This window comes from Rana temporaria (genome assembly GCF_905171775.1).
Source record: "Rana temporaria chromosome 4 unlocalized genomic scaffold, aRanTem1.1 chr4y, whole genome shotgun sequence".
Classification (NCBI taxonomy): domain Eukaryota; kingdom Metazoa; phylum Chordata; class Amphibia; order Anura; family Ranidae; genus Rana; species Rana temporaria.
This window is the reverse complement of record NW_024404461.1, coordinates 861,970-878,202: the sequence shown is the minus strand read 5'-3', so window position 1 is coordinate 878,202 and position 16,233 is coordinate 861,970. Positions and strand designations below refer to the sequence as shown.

The 16,233-nt window shown below is 50.7% G+C and overlaps 1 non-coding gene across 1 annotated transcript; it reads right to left on the bottom strand.

Annotated features, from left to right (window-relative positions):
• Nucleotides 1-1,634: 1,634 nt before the first annotated feature.
• On the bottom strand, nucleotides 1,635-1,792 carry LOC120921841. Its single transcript, XR_005745006.1, has one exon. It is a non-coding gene; the product is annotated as a U1 spliceosomal RNA (small nuclear RNA).
• Between the last annotated feature and the right edge of the window lie 14,441 nt (nucleotides 1,793-16,233).

The window sequence follows — 16,233 nt, the reverse complement described above, 5'->3', positions numbered from 1 at the left end:
TGAGGAGGATTCTGGGAGGTCACATGACATCACTCTTATCTCTATTAATAATACAGACCTGACCGGAGAGGTGAGGAGGATTCTGGGAGGTCACATGACATCACTCTTATCTCTATTAATAATACAGACCTGACCGGAGAGGTGAGGAGGATTCTGGGAGGTCACATGACATCACTCTTATCTCTATTAATAATACAGACCTGACCGGAGAGGTGAGGAGGATTCTGGGAGGTCACATGACATCACTCTTATCTCTATTAATAACACACAGACCTGACCAGAGAGGTGAGGAGGATTCTGGGAGGTCACATGACATCACTCATCTCTATTAATAATACAGACCTGACCGGAGAGGTGAGGAGGATTCTGGGAGGTCACATGACATCACTCTTATCTCTATTAATAATACAGACCTGGCCGGAGAGGTGAGGGGGATTCTGGGAGGTCACATGACATCACTCTTATCTCTATTAATAATACAGACCTGACCGGAGAGGTGAGGAGGATTCTGGGAGGTCACATGACATCACTCTTAGCTCTATTAATAAAACACAGACCTGACCGGAGAGGTGAGGAGGATTCTGGGAGGTGCAGCACCCGGTGCAGAAAAAATGTGCACACACATAAAGAGTGTTCACAAAAACGTGCAGACCGGTGCAACGTCAAGTGGTCCTCCTGTGAAGAGGGACCCAAACCCTGATCCCCCGGGGCGTTAGGCTCCAGACGGGGACTGAGGTACTGTGGTCCGAGCAACCGAAGCCGACACGGACCCAACTTCCTCGGAGGGACTGCCGAAACAGAACCCTCCCAGTACTAGGTGAGGCTCCCCCGAAGGGAGACCCCATGAGAGCAAGTGAACTAAGCCAGAAGGCCATGTCCACCCACTCCCAAGACGTTCAGGGCTGGCCCTAGGACCCGCACCCTACTAATCACACAGTGACACAAAACGTGCACAACAAAAAAAGACAAAAAAGTGACAAACACAGGCTTAAATAAAATAAAGTGGGGGAAGGGATAGTGGAGAGGAGAGTGAAAGAAGTGGTCATTGTGTTCAACAATGACCAGGCCCTCCGGCCAGGAATAAAAAATTCCTCTGGTCCTAGCCAAAAGGCCCGGCCCAGGAGGCAGGTGCTAAAAAAAGTGTGTATCTGGTGCAGTGACCGTGGTATCCTTCAATCAATGTGTCCCTCACACACAGTGATTCTCAGATACCCCTGGACTGCCACTCCAGGGGCACATGCACCATAGGCTTTTCGTTCCATATCGGACCCCCCGACCGGCCAGTGCAGCCCTCCACCCCTGCCAGCCAACCCGGCGGATTTGCATGGTCCTACCCCGTTCCACCATACAGGGCATTACCAGCTCCTCCAACCGGATCGCCAACAGAGATAGCACTTACACCAGCCAGCCAGAAGGCCAGACTAGAACTCGGCAAAAAGACCAAGACCAAGCGCAGCACCCATCCTCACCAGGAGCACCCTTCCAGATGGCTCAGACTCAACCATGGGCCGGCCCCCAGTATTCTGTCAGGCAGCACAGCGTAGTCCCTGCTGAAACCATCCTTCCGGGTGCAATGACGTCATTGGATTGCATCCACCCTCCCCATGTAGGAGGTGCTTCAGCGCTCCGCTGACAACTGATAAGGACAGATACCACACCCAGTCCTAGCCAAAAGGCCGAGAAGCGGCAGGGAAGACAACCACGATCAGCACGGCCAGAGTGTGCAATAGCCGTGCTTCGCCCTGGGAGAACCGCCTTCATGATCATGGTGTCTCCCCTGCCAGGTAAGACATTCGCCATGCTGCTGGTTTGGTCGCCCTCCATTAGTTCTGCTATGAGGGTAGCTTTCTTTTTGTTGCTTGCCACCTGACCTCGGGCTTCCAGCAGATCCTTTAGCGTAGTCCTCTTTATGCGTCCCATTCAATCCCGCTGCTTGCCACCAGTTGTTAAGACCTGCAGTGGTTATGGTACTGCGGCCTTCTTTCCATCTCCCAATTGCCGAGCATAAGTGATTATCGCTACCATAGAAGGTAGAGGGATAGTGGAGATGAATGCAGTTTCCAGGATGGTTCTTCCAATGGTTAGAATGTTCCCCCCAAACATGAGCCAAGACTTCATGAAGAGGTTACCAGGCATAGAATAGCTTTATTGAGAGGGCAGGTTACTTATATACACCAAAAGGAATACTTGAAGTAATTATATGGACAATGACAAACTCCTCCCACAACATCATACAATGGTGTTACTAACGAGCCCCCCCCCCCTTCAATAGACCTCTTTTAGGAGACAGACATGAGTTAATTACTAGTCATTTACCCAGACGAGGTGACTCGGAGATAAGCTCTTCTCACCTGCTAAACAATAGAAATTCACACAATGAATGCTTCTTGAGAGACAGACCAAAGTTCATTTACATGACACCGCAGACAATATTATCACAGCAAGCTCTCCCTGGGAGATATTGAGATCATTTAAGGAATAAACCAATTATCTCCAGGCAGAGAGCACCCCAAGTTTCCCTAAAGTTGGAACACCCCTTTTCCACACATGGTATCCCTACCATTACATATCCCCTGATAGCCCCGATCTGGGGGACCAACATATCCAAATTTCACCCAGAACGGTCCAGGGGTTCTTAAAAAGCAAACAGAACCTATGAGAAAATCCAGAATGTAGTCTATTTTCTTCACACCATGAAACAGGATGCTGAGGGAGCAAGCAGGGCAGAAACACCTGCCTCTGAGTCGGGGCACATTTTGACCCGGTTGCTTGGAGAAATATCGGACAGTGAGGAAGAGATGGATGAATCTGATGAGGAGAAAGAGGAGGATGAAGAAGAGGACATAGAATGTGGACAGCGATTTGTGCCTTCATCAGTAGAGGGGGAGGAGTACTCTGGTAAAGAGCCCGGATTGAAGGGGAGGACTCTGGGAGTGGGGAGGGGTCACTCCATATTGCCCTTTCTGGGGACTCAGAAAAAGAGTCCGCCAGTTCTCCTGGTACAGAGAGATGGCAGAGAAAGAGTCAGAAAGTTAAGCAAGGAAGTAGAGACGAAGAGTATGGAAGGACTTTCTTAAAGAACCTATGATGGCTGGAAAAATGGGCGTACACATTTTCTTTATTTTTCTAATGGCACTTTCTATTGGTTCTGTGAATGTGAGGAGAGTGAAATCCAGATGGCGTAGAGCTGCGGTTTTGCAAGAATTGGGTGATGAAAACGCTGATATTTTCTGCTTGCAAGAATGTGGAGTGGAAAATGGCCGGGGGTGGAGGAGTGGAAAATGGCCGGGGGTGGAGGAGTGGAAAATGGCCGGGGGTGGAGGAGTGGAAATATGGCCCTGCTATATGGTGACCTGCGTGTGAATCCCGAAGTGAAGGGGTGGGGATATTGTTTAGAAACCCTAATATTCAGATATTATCCCATGAGGTTGTGATTCCCGGAAGAGTGTTGATAGCAGTAGTAGATTATTTGGGTGTGAAACTGCGTATTGTGAATTGCTATGCCCTTGCTGAACGGAGAGAAAGAAATGTTTGAGAACTTAAAACTATACTTACCAGGAAGAATGGCTACAATTGTGGCTGGGGATTTCATCTGTGTGCGGAAGGCTGCTGAGAGAGATGGTGTGGGGCAGGAAGGAGGGGTGGATTCTACATCTAAGATGTTAGATGAAATGGTGGAAGATTTCCATTTGAAGGATGCAGCAGTGGAGGTAGAAGGAGGTAGGCCATCATATACTGTACCTTCTACTCAGACAGGGGGTCCGTCAAGTGGCGTATTGATTTTTGTGTCTGAATCCGTTGGTGTGGATGAATATAGGGTATGTCCTGTGACCTTTTCTGATCATGTTCTGTTACTATGTACGGTTGATTTGGATGGAGGAGTGAAGTTTGGTGGTGGATTATGGAAATTGAATTGTGCAATTCTGGAGGATGTGGAGGTGTGTGAAAGATTCGAAGCCTTCTTCCAATACCTAGTGGGCAAGAAAGAAAGCTTTGGTGATGTGAGGTGGTGGTGGGACTGGGTAAAAGTTAGGGTGGCTGGTTTCTTTAAGGGTGTGTGTGCCCAGAAGGCCAAGGAGAGGAGGGAGCAGGACAAGGCTTTATTAAAAAGGCTCCATTTTTTGCTCTTGTGTAAAAAGATGGGGTGTGAAGTAGATCAGGATCTACAGGCGGTAAGAGAGGAAAGAAATAAGAGGCTGAAGGAGAAGGGTAAAAAAATAGTATTTCATGCAAAGGTGCAGGATATGGAAGAGGGGGGACGGTGTTCGAGGTTCTTTTTCTAGAAAGCCTTTAACGGAAGAAGCCTGATGCGGTCAGTGTTCAAGGAAGGAACTGAGGTAGAAGGAGAAGAGATGGTGGAGGAGGTTTCTATGAACAGCTGTATAGCAAACAGAAGGGGGCATCAGATGAAGAGAGGAAGGAATATTGTAAAGTGCTGGAAGGAAGCGTGACTTTAGATGAAGGTGAAGGACTTGGAGATCCTGTGTCGACTTTGGAAGTAGAAAACACCTTGAAGAGTATGTCCAGGAATAAGACCCCTGGGAATGACGGGCTCCCAATGGAGTTCTATCTTACGTTGTGGCCTATTTTGCAGGAGCATATAGTGGAACTCTTAAACCTTTGTATGAGATCTGGAGTTATGTCAGGTACCATGAAGCAGGGGGTAATTACCCTGATCTTCAAAAAAGGGGATCGTAGAGATATTAAGAACTGGCGCCCCATATCTCTACTAAATTGTGACTATAAGTTACTGGCTAAAGTGCTGGCCATGTGCTTGGGACAGGTTGTAGATAAGCTGGTAGGGGACTGGCAGGTCTGTGCTGTCCCCGGGCGGCGGATTACTGACAATTTGATTTTGCTAAGAGACCTTATTTTTTATGCGCAGACTAATAACTTGCCCCTGGCCGTGGTCAGCATTGACTTAGAAAAAGCCTATGATAAGGTTTCCCATTCCTTCCTTTTTCAGGTGTTAAGATCAATGGGATTGCCAGAGAGGGTAGTGAAGATGGTGAGGGGACTATATAGGGGTATTTCCAGTCAAGGGATCATAAATGGGAATGTGTCAGGGCCCTTTCCAGTGTGCTCAGGGGTAAAACAGGGCTGCCCCCTGTCCCCGATCCTATTCATATGCGTAATGGAGCCACTGTTGAGGTCGGTACAGAAAGATAAAGGTTTCTTTATTCCAGGAGGAGGTGGAGAAAACGTCAAGTCTTTGTGCTATATGGATGATGTGGCTTTTGTATGTTCATCCGAAAGAGATTTGGCCAGAGCAGAGCTACAGCTAAATATCTTTGGGGCTGTATCCGGACTGAGTGTTAATTGGGCAAAGAGTCAGGTATGCCCGTTAAGTGGAACCTTTAACACGTCCAAGTCAAAGTTGAAGGGAACAGAGTCCTTGGAAGTACTTGGAACTTGCTTCGAGAGAAATCTCTTGGGGCAAGCTAATACGAAAAAATCCATAGAGAAGATGTCCAGGAAGTTGGATTTTTGGAAAACGCGCAAGTTGACCTTGACTGGTAAAGTGGCTGAAAAGAGAGGAGGTGGTGGAAAATATTAGAGGCATGAGAAGTAGTTTTGCAAAAGAATGTTTGGCGAGATTCTCGTGGAGTGGTGTGACAAATCGTCAGAAAGAGATTTGTTGGATGGTGTTTCATGAATGCTTATTGACCCTGGCTTTTTTAAAGGGGAGAGATTTGACTAGAAGAGAAGACTGCCCAAGGGAAGGATGCGGAGCAATTGAGTATGTGTAACATGCATTATGGGATTGTGTCTTTGTGCAGAAGATTTGGAAAAGAGTGGAATCCCTTGTGAGGAAGGTGTCTGGCGTGAAAGTGATTGAACCTGAGGTTGCTTTCTTCGGGGTGGTGGAGGGGAGCAGAGAAAGTCAAAGAAAGATGTGGATCATGTCTTGTATCTTTAAGGAGGTAGTGTGGGATGCCAGATGTTGGTGGTGGAAAAGCAAAGTAAATTTGTCTGAAGAAGATTGTGTTAATATGTTCTATGCAAGATTGTATCTGGTGTTGCTGTATGATGGAAGGTGGATGGGTAAGAAAGAAGCAGAGGTGTATTGGGGGAGTGGGATAGGAAGGTGTCTTTTAGCTGTGTTGGATAAAAATGGCTTTTTACGAATGATTTTATGATTCCCTTACAAAAGAGTAAACGACCATACTAACGTGATGCAAGGAACACTGCTCTGAGATAAGTTGAGCTTAAAAACTCAGTTGAGTTGGTGATTCAGTCTGATTGGTATGGAAAAAAACAATTCTTATCAGTTGTCAGAGGAGCGCTGAAGCACCTCCATTGGGAGGGTGGATGCAATCCAATGACGTCATTGCACCTGGAAGGGTGGTTTCAGCTGGGGCTATGCTGAGCTGCCCGATAGATACTGGGGGCTGGCCAATGGTCGAGTCTGAGCCAACTGGAAGGGTGCTTCTGGTGAGAATGGGTGGCTGCACTTGGTCTGGTCTTTTTGCCGGGTTCTAGTCCGGCCTTCTGGCTGGCTGGTGTAAGTGCTATCTCTGTCAGCAATCCGGCAGGAGGAGCTGGTACTGCCCTGAGAGTAGACAGGGTAAGGCCATGGGTTGACGGAGGGTCTGAGGGGCTAGTATTGGTGGAGGCTGCTAACTGGAGCGGCAGTTCTCCCTAAGAAAATCTTGAAGGGCTCTCTAGCTGGCAGGGGTGGAGGGCTTCATTGGTTGGTCGGGGGGATTTGGAACAAAAAGCCTATGGTGCATGTGCCCCTGGAGTGGCAGTCCAGGGGTATCTGAGAATCACTGTGTGTGAGGGACACTTTGATTTAAAGATACCATGGTCACTGCACCAGATACACACTTTTTTTTAGCACCTGCCTCCTAGGCCGGGCCTTTTGACTAGGACCAGAGGAATTTTTTATTCCTGGTCGGTGGGCCTGGTCATTGCACACCACAATGACCCCTTCTTCACTCTCCTCTCCACTATCCCTTTTCCCCACTTTATTTTATTTATTGCCTATGTTTGTCACTTTTTTTTTTTTTTTTGTGTACGTTTTGTGTCACTGTGTGATTAGTAGGGTGCCGGTCCTCGGGCCAGCCCTGAACGTCTTGGGAGTGGGTGGACATGGCCTTCTGGCTTAGTTCGCCTGCTCTCATGGGGTCTCCCTTCGGGGGAACCCCACCTAGTACTGGGAGGGTTCTGTTTTGGCAGTCCCTCCAAGGAAGTTGGGTCCGTGTGGGCTTAGGTTGCTCGGATCACAGTACCTCAATCCCCGTCTGGAGCCTAACGCCCCAGGGGATCAGGGTTTTGGGTCCCTTCTTCACAGGAGGACCACTTGACGTTGCACCCGTCTGCACGTTTTTGTGAACACTCTTTATGTGTGTGCACATTTTTTCTGCACCGGGTGGAGTTTTTGGGTGTGTTCACACGCCATAGGCTTTTCAAAAAAATAATAATACACAGACCTTACCGGAGAGGTGAGGAGGATTCTGGGAGGTCACATGACATCACTCTTATCTCTATTAATAATACACAGACCTGACCGGAGAGGTGAGGAGGAGTCTGGGAGGTCACATGACATCACTCTTATCTCTATTAATAATACACAGACCTGACCGGAGAGGTGAGGAGGATTCTGGGAGGTCACATGACATCACTCTTATCTCTATTAATAATACCGACCTGACCGGAGAGGTGAGGAGGATTCTGGGAGGTCACATGACATCACTCTTATCTCTAATAATAATACACAGACCTGACCGGAGAGGTGAGGAGGATTCTGGGAGGTCACATGACATCACTCTTATCTCTATTAATAATACAGACCTGACCGGAGAGGTGAGGAGGATTCTGGGAGGTCACATGACATCACTCTTCTAACTGGAGAGGTGAGGAGGATTCTGGGAGGTCACATGACATCACTCTTATCTCTATTAATAATACAGACCTGACCGGAGAGGTGAGGAGGATTCTGGGAGGTCACATGACATCACTCTTATCTCTATTAATAATACACAGACCTGACCGGAGAGGTGAGGAGGATTCTGGGAGGTCACATGACATCACTCTTATCTCTATTAATAATACACAGACCTGACCGGAGAGGTGAGGAGGATTCTGGGAGGTCACATGACATCACTCTTATCTCTATTAATAATACAGACCTGACCGGAGAGGTGAGGAGGATTATGGGAGTCTAACATGATATTCCTATTGGTTCCTCAATACAGAGATTTCCTCTTGTGAAGTCAGGTGATCACATGACCATCACAGTGCCTCCATGTGACTCCCTAAAACCCGAGAGACACAACCTGGAGAAGATTCTAGAAGTCACCAAGAAGATGATGGAGCTGCTGACAGGAGAGGTGAGGAGGATTCTGGGACATTATCCAGTAACAGACAAGGGGTGTGTCTGGATGGTGACTGTATCATTGTGTGTGTCAGGTTCCTATAAGGTGTCAGGATGTCACTGTCTATTTCTCCATGGAGGAGGGGGAGGATTTAGAAGGACACAAGGATCTCTACAAGGACGTCATGATGGACAATCAGCCGCCCCTCACATCACCGGGTAAGAGGAGACTTTATTGTAAAGGAGAGAGCAGTACGGAGGCTCCACCTAGATCCCCCATCATCTGATAAACACATAGAAACAATGTATTCAGTCAGTGTGTGTGTTTCCTACAGATGGATCCAGTAATGGGAACCCACCAGAGAGATGTCCCCGTCCTCAGGATTCCACACTGGTCAATATTAAAGAAGAGATAAAAGAGGAGGATGATGAGGATGGGGTGATGGAGGAAGAACACAAAGATATGTACCAGGACACCATGGTGGAGTCATCCAGCTACAGAGACCCCCCAGAGAGATGTCCCCGTCCTCTGTATTCCCAGGATTCCACACAGGAAGGTCACACCATCCCTCCTTATTTAAAGGTTGGTGGGACGGAACATCTAGACATGGACTTGTGGGGGGATGTGTGGATTTTATAGATGTGATGTCACAATAATAAAGATTATTTCTCTTCCGTTCATGGACGGACACAGCAGCCTTGACCTTAGGGTTATATCCGCTTTTCTCCAGGAGAGGTTTAGGCAGAAACACAGCACTTAAAGTGTTAAAAACTTTTCTTCAGTGCAGCTCCTCCCAGGGGGCGTGGTTGCCCGGGTATAACCCACACCCTGTGCTAACAGCCTCAGTTGTTTTCTGCCTAACAACAGGAGAGGTCAGGCACTTCTGGAGTCCTGTATTTTTTTGAGATTTTTTTCGCTTTTTTTATTATTTTGTTCCTGCATTTTTGGATCCTGAGATTCTTCTATCAACTGCCGACTGGGTGACAGGCTGGGTCTTGACTCTTGTAGTCCCCCCATGTTCGGCCCTCAGCTCAGCTCTGGGTCATCCACGACAGGCCCCATTGCTCCAGGGGCGGCCGGGGAACATCTTGTTCTAGGGCACACATATGACCGGCCTTTATGGCTTTCTCACAGTGTGTCTGACCGACAGCCATGCCGTTTATGCGGACGTTGGTTCTGTCTGGGATACCTCCAGCCGGTGGTCGCAGGATGGGTAAGTAGTGGCCCCTTGCTCAGGTAAGGTGGTATGGCTGGAATTTTCCCCTGGGAGGTCGACTGAGGGCTTGCCCTGCTTTCCTCTCTCATTTATTTCCTCTCCCTCCTTTCCCTTATGGGTAGCGGCTGTGAGGGGGGGCTTTCAGGGGTCTCTTTATTACACCCGTGCCTGTGTGTTAGCGGGTACTGTGTGTGTTCATTGCAGGGGGCTGTGTGTGTTCACTGAGGGTCTTTTGTGTGCTGTGGTGTACTCTGTGCTGCGCTGAGGTGCTGTGTAACTCTGGGTGCTTTTTAAATGCGCAACGGCCGCCATTTTGCAGTGGTCGCGCCTTAAATGGCTTGGCGGCCATTTTCCTGTGGTCCTATGGCGTTTTTTGCATATACAGCGGCCATCTTGGATTTCGTTTGGCCTCGTGTGGCCGTTTTAGCGCTCAGAAAGACCGTGAATCTCTCCGAGGAGACAGACAGCAGCGCAGCCGGCTTCTCAGCATGCCTCAGACTCCTCTCAGCTCGCGCTGCACCAGGTGGGGTGGGGAGTTTCACTGGGGGCCCCCATACTTTGTGTAACGGCCAGGAGGTGACCGTGGGTGTTTTCTGCTTTGCAGTTTGGGTGACACAGCGGTGGGGCATTATGGAGCCTGAGCCAGGTACTTCTTCCCCACAAATGCCTGAGTTAACCGTTGATGCCCCTCCCCCTGCCACATCTGTTGAGGCAATGTCGGCTGTCCTGGAGGCTTTTCTCACCAGGTTTGAAGCAGCTAGTGCCCGGATGAGGGGTAAAAAGCGCCCCCTCCCTGAGCCTGCTTCTGGGGATGCGTCTGACACAGAGTTATGCCCTGATATTGCATCTGGCTCTGGTTCTGTAGTGTCAGAGGATGCAGGCTTAACCCACGTGGACAGTGAGGATGTCTCTGCCTCAGGGTCAACTGCTGACAAGGAATTTGTTGGAGCTCTTATTTCTGCGGTGCGTGAAACTCGAAGACTTGAGGTTTTGGCGGAGGCACCAGATGTGCCGGTCCCTTTTGGGTTCCGCAAACCGAAAGTGTGTTTCCTTGTGTTTCTTATTTGGACAATTTATTATACAAGGAATGGGATACACCGCAGAAGGTTGTTGCAGTCCCAAAGTGCTTTGTGACCCATTATCCCTTTGAGGAGGACTTTGTAAAAAAGTTGGTCTCTCCTCCTTCTGTGGACCCTTCCGTGTCCAGATTGAGCAAAGCCACCACGTTACCCGTGGAAGGGACTCCTGCCTTTAGGGCCCTGCTGATAGGAGACTGGAGGCTGTGGCCCTCTCCCTTTTCACTGTAGTGGGTTCGGCTGTGAGGCCGGTTTTGGCCGGGACTCTAGTGTCACAGACACTGACCGAAAGGGCGAAGCTCCTGCTGCAGGAGCTGGAGGCACAGGATGCTTCCGAGACCTGTAAGGACCTGGCTGAACGGTTGGTTCAGGGTCTGATGTTCGTCTGTGAGTCGGTCCTGGATACGCTCCCCTTGCTTTCCAGGGCCTCCGCCTATGCGGTGGTATTGCGCCGCCTTGTGTGGCTAAAATGCTGGTCTGCGGACCAATCCTCAAAAAAGGCCTTGGTGGATTTGCCCTTTAAGGGTGAGCGGCTTTTTGGGTCATCCCTGGATGACATCATTAAGGATGCCACGGGTGGTAAGAGCACGCTGCTTCCACAGTCTGGGAAGGGCAAGGAGCCTCGCCGTAAGCAAGGGCCCTCCTTTACTACCCCCAAGCATTTTTTTCGTGTGCCCAGCACAGTGGGAAAAAATCCGCAAGGCGCTAAGGCCCCCGCTGTGGGGCAGAGGCGCGCCTGGTACCGCAAGCCTGACAAGCCTGCGGACAAACCTGCTTCCGCATGAAGGTCTGCCCCCGCCCGTGTCTCGGGTGGGGGGCCGGCTTCACGAATTCGCGGCTCGGTGGAAGTCTCTTCTTTCCGACCGTTGGGTTTGCGAAGTTGTTTCCTCGGTGTACAAGATAGAGTTTTTCTCTTGTCCACCAAACAGATTCTTTCCTTCCAACCTCCAGCTTCCTCGGAACGCCGGCTGGCTCTGGCGGGGGCTGTCCAGGATCTTCTGGTCAGGGGAGTGATTGTGCCGGTTCCCTCGCAGGAACGGTTTCAGGGGTTTTATCTGTTTGTGGTCCCCAAGAAGGAAGGGGTCCATCCAATCCTGGACCTCAAGGCCCTCAATTGTTTTGTCAAGGTGCAAAAATTCAGGATGGAGTCGATTCGCTCGGTGATAGCGGCACTCCATCAGGGGGACTTCATGGCGTCCTTGGATATCATGGACGCGTACCTGCATGTTCCCATTTGCACAAAGCACCAGAGATTCTGCACTTTGCGGTCGGGGAGGACCACTTTCAATTTGTGGCCCTCCCGTTCGGCCTTGCATCGGCACCACATGTTTTTACCAAGGTGCTCGCCCCGATACTGGCCCTGCTAAGGCAGCGAGGAATCGCTATTGTGGGATATCTGGACGACCTTCTCCTGAGAGCTTCCTCAGGCTTAGAGTTAGAGGAGGACGTGTCTATCACGTGTCAGACTCTCCAAGAGTTCGGCTGGCTTCTGAATATCCAGAAGTCAGTGTTAGTTCCGTCCCAGAGACTGGAATACCCGGGGCTAGTCCTGGATTCTGCGGAGGCGCAGGTTTTCCTCCTGACGGAGAAACTGAAGACCCTGCGATCTGCTGTGCAGCAGTTGTTGACCCAGAAGTGGTTGTCTCTTCGGTTCTGCATGAGAGTTCTGGGTCTGATGGTGGCCTCTTTCGAGGCGGTTCCGTATGCCCAATTCCACACCAGGGAACTACAGAAGGAAATTCTGACACGTTGGGACAAGCTCCCGTCATCTCTGGATTTCCAGACTCAGTTGAGCCATCTGGTCAAGTCCTCCCTGGTGTGGTGGCTGACGTCTCCGGTGCTTCAGACCGGGAAGTCTTTTCTGCCGTGCCGCTGGACAGTGGTCACGACGGATGCCAGCCTCTCCGGTTGGGGGCGTTTGGGGCACCCAGTCAGCCCAGGGGCGCTGGACTCAGGATGAGTCCCGCCTGCCGATCAATATTCTGTAGCTCCAAGCGATCAAGCTGTGCCTTGCCAGGTGGTCCCTGGATCTGCAGGACCGACCGGTCAGGATCCAGTCCGACCGGTCAGGATCCAGTCCGACGACGCCACGGCCGTGACGTACGTCAATCATCAGGGAGGCACAAGGAGCTCAGCTGCGGGACGGAGGTCGCCGACATCCTTCGGTGGGCCGAAAGGTCCGTTCCGGCTCCGTCGGCCGTGTACATTCCGGGTGTTCAGAATTGGCAAGCCGACTACCTGAGTCGCCAAACGCTGGACCAGGGAGAATGGTCGGTTCACCCAGAGGTGTTTCAGAGTCTGTGCCAAAAGTGGGGCACTCCAGACGTGGACCTTCTAGTGTCCCGTCTCAATCGGAAGGTGCCACGGTTCGTGGCCAGGTCAAGAGACCCGTGGGCGGACGCATCAGATGCGTTGGTGGCTCCTTGGGGTCACTATCACCTAATCTATGCCTTCCCTCCTCTGCAGCTTCTTCCTAGCCTGCTGCGCAGAGTGGAAGCCGAGGGGATTCCAACAATCCTGATCGCCCCAGATTGGCCGCGCTGCTCCTGGTACGCGGACTTGGTGCATCTGGTGGCAGACGTCCCCTGGCGTCTACCCCTGAAAGAAGATCTTCTGTCGCAGGGTCCGATCTTCCACCCTGCTTTACAGTCACTGGCTTTAACGGCGTGGCTGCTGAGAGTCAGGTGTTGAAGGACCAGGGCCTGTCGGGCTCGGTGATTTCTACCATGCTGCGTGCACGGAAGTCTACTTCTAGGAGAATTTACCATCGTACATGGAGAGCATACATCTCTATGTGTGAGGAGATGAGGTGGCACCCTCGTACATACGTGGTGTCCCGGATTTTGCTGTTCTTAGAGCGGGGAGTGGATCAGGTTCTCGCCTTGAGTACGGTTAAGAGTCAGATTTTGGCTCTGGCTGTTTACCTTCAGCGTCCCTTGGCAGCGCACTCCTTGATACGCACGTTTGTGCAGGGGGTCCGGCATGTGGCCCCTCCGGTGCGCCCTCCACTGCCCCCATGGGACTTGAATTTGGTCCTCTCGGTGCTTCAACAAGCTCCCTTTGAGGACATTCGGAAGATTCCCTTGTTGACTCTGTCACAAAAGGTGGTTTTTCTGGTGGCGATTACCTCGATCAGACGGGTGTCTGAACTGGCGGCCTTGTCCTGCAAGGCCCCCTACTTGGTCATCCATGAGGATAAGGTGGTGCTGCAGCCGCAGCCTTCTTTTCTCCCAAAGGTTGTTTCGGCCTTTCACATAAATGAGGACATTGTTCTTCCATCCTTTATGTCCTCAGCCGAAAAACACGAAGGAGGCCACTTTACATTCCCTGGATGTGGTTCGGGCCATTGGGCTTTCCGCTATCAAGCCTCTGTACTACAGGTGTGTAAGGACATTTTGGAGGAGTTGAGGCGGCTCAATAATAGCCTGTCCTCCTCTGGAGCAGTGCCCGACGCTCTGCAGGATGTGGCAGGAAACTCTGCAGCCACCATTACAAGTCTGGGTGAGCTGCAAACCACCACAGCCGAACTTGTGGGGGAGGTCAGGGGCCTGCGGATGGCTGTGCAGGCCCAGACTGCATGCCAGGAGGCCCTGCTCAGCCGTATAGCAGTGGCTCTAGAGGGCAGACAGCCAGCCAGGGAGGCACCTGGGGATGTTAATCCACCGAGGGAGGCTCCTCCACCTGATGCCCCACCACCCCCAAATGAGGCTCCCCCCAGACAAGCGAGGGCCAGGAACCTGGGCACCAGGCGGAGTCCGCGCCGGGGCCGGTGATTTATTTGGGCTTCTTTATGCTCTAAGTATGATTTTTTATTTATTTTTTTATTTATGCTCTAAGTAAGAGCTTTTTAATATTATTTTATTTATGCTCTAAGTAAGAGCTGTTGTATTTTTTGTGCTGCACAAAGTAGTGCATAGCACAGTGTGAATGGTGTGTGAATGTGGGGGGGGTGACACTCCTGCCAGTAAGGGGTGTCACCCTCGGTCGCTGGGGATAAGTTCTCCCCAGGTCCGTGTGAAAGGTGTATGAATGGACAGCAACATCATTGGAGCCTTGACGCGGCGTTGCTGCTCCTTAGTACCGTGCAGTGTACTTCGGTCTAATCCAATGGGATGTGCATGTGGGGTGTGTGTGCTAGGGACCACAGTGGTGTGCATGCGTGCATTTTCTGTGTGCCATGTTTAATGTGTGTGTTTAACGTTCAAAGATTCGCTCCACGAGACATCTCCTGACTGCTGTACCATCAGCAGACGGGGTAGCCTCGGTTAGGGGGGGACATGGTGGTTGGGGGGTCAGGTCATCACGTAGGTCAATCTGCAGGCCCTTTCTCACTGCGAAGTTGTGCAGCACGCAACATGCAGCGATGATTTGGCACACGAAGTTGGGGGAATACAGCAGGGTACCCCCAGTCTTATCCAGGCATCGAAAGCGTGACTTAAGGATGCCAAATGTTCGCTCAACCACTGCACGGGTGCGTGTGCTTCGTTATATCTTCTCTCTCCTGGTGTTTGCGGAATGGAGTCATGAGATGAGGTCCCAGTGCATAGGCAGAGTCACCTGGAAGGGAAAAGACAGGAGGATGTTAGTCATGCATGTGCCCCTCGTGATGTCTGCATCATGGGGGGGGACAGTCATACCTGACACCCATGTCACCTCACCAACCAGCCAGCTGTCCCCATACACATTCTGCTCAAATTGTCTTGGGATGTCACTTTGCCTGAATATAAAGCTGTCATGGCTGGATCCGGGGTGTTTTGCACGGACGTGCCATATGAGGCCATGTGCATCCACGATCACTTGGACATTGATAGAATGCCAATGTTTTCTGTTGCGGTATATGTGCTCGGTCTCGTGGGGGGGCTGTATTGCCACATGGGTACAATCAATTGCACCCACAGTGCGTGGGAAACCATCAATTAGGCAGAAATCTGTCATTGCCTTCAGCCGCATGTCCTCCTGGGTGGGTCTGATTATGTGGTGCGACATGCGTCGGAGTATTGCGGGGACAACTTGGTGCACGCATCTACTCATGCTGGTTTGGGATATCCCAACCACGTCTCCACTGGTTCTTTGAAAAGAGCCTGTGGCAAGAAAATGCAATGTTGCCAGGACCTTCACCAGTGGCTGCACTGCATGGGATCGTTGTGTTGGGCTGCTGATGTCATTCTTCAGGGCTCTGGTAATTTCAAGGATGGCATCAGGGCTGAATCTATAACGGTGATACACATCCACATCAGCCATGCCAAAGAGGCTAATGCGCTGTGGGTAGATCCTCTCACGTGCCCTCCTCCTTCTAAGTGCCTCTTCCTCCTCACACACTAGCAGTGCTAAGACCACGCCTGCCCCTGGCATGTTGGCATACGAATGTGTTGTCCGAAAAATTTGGTTGCTCAGCTCGTCCGGGATGGTGCTGCTGTATTTGCTTTTTTCAAGCTAACTTACTCAGGTCTGGAGCAAAGTTAACCGAGCTTTATAAGGGGTAACTTTCAGCCGGACAATCGTCTTACGCGCACGGCGCGTAGCCTAAGCCGATCGCGCGTAGGTTCGGGAATCAGCGCATCTACATCATTTGCATATTTGAATACTAATTCTATGGCAGCCTAGGATGCCATCAGCTGAA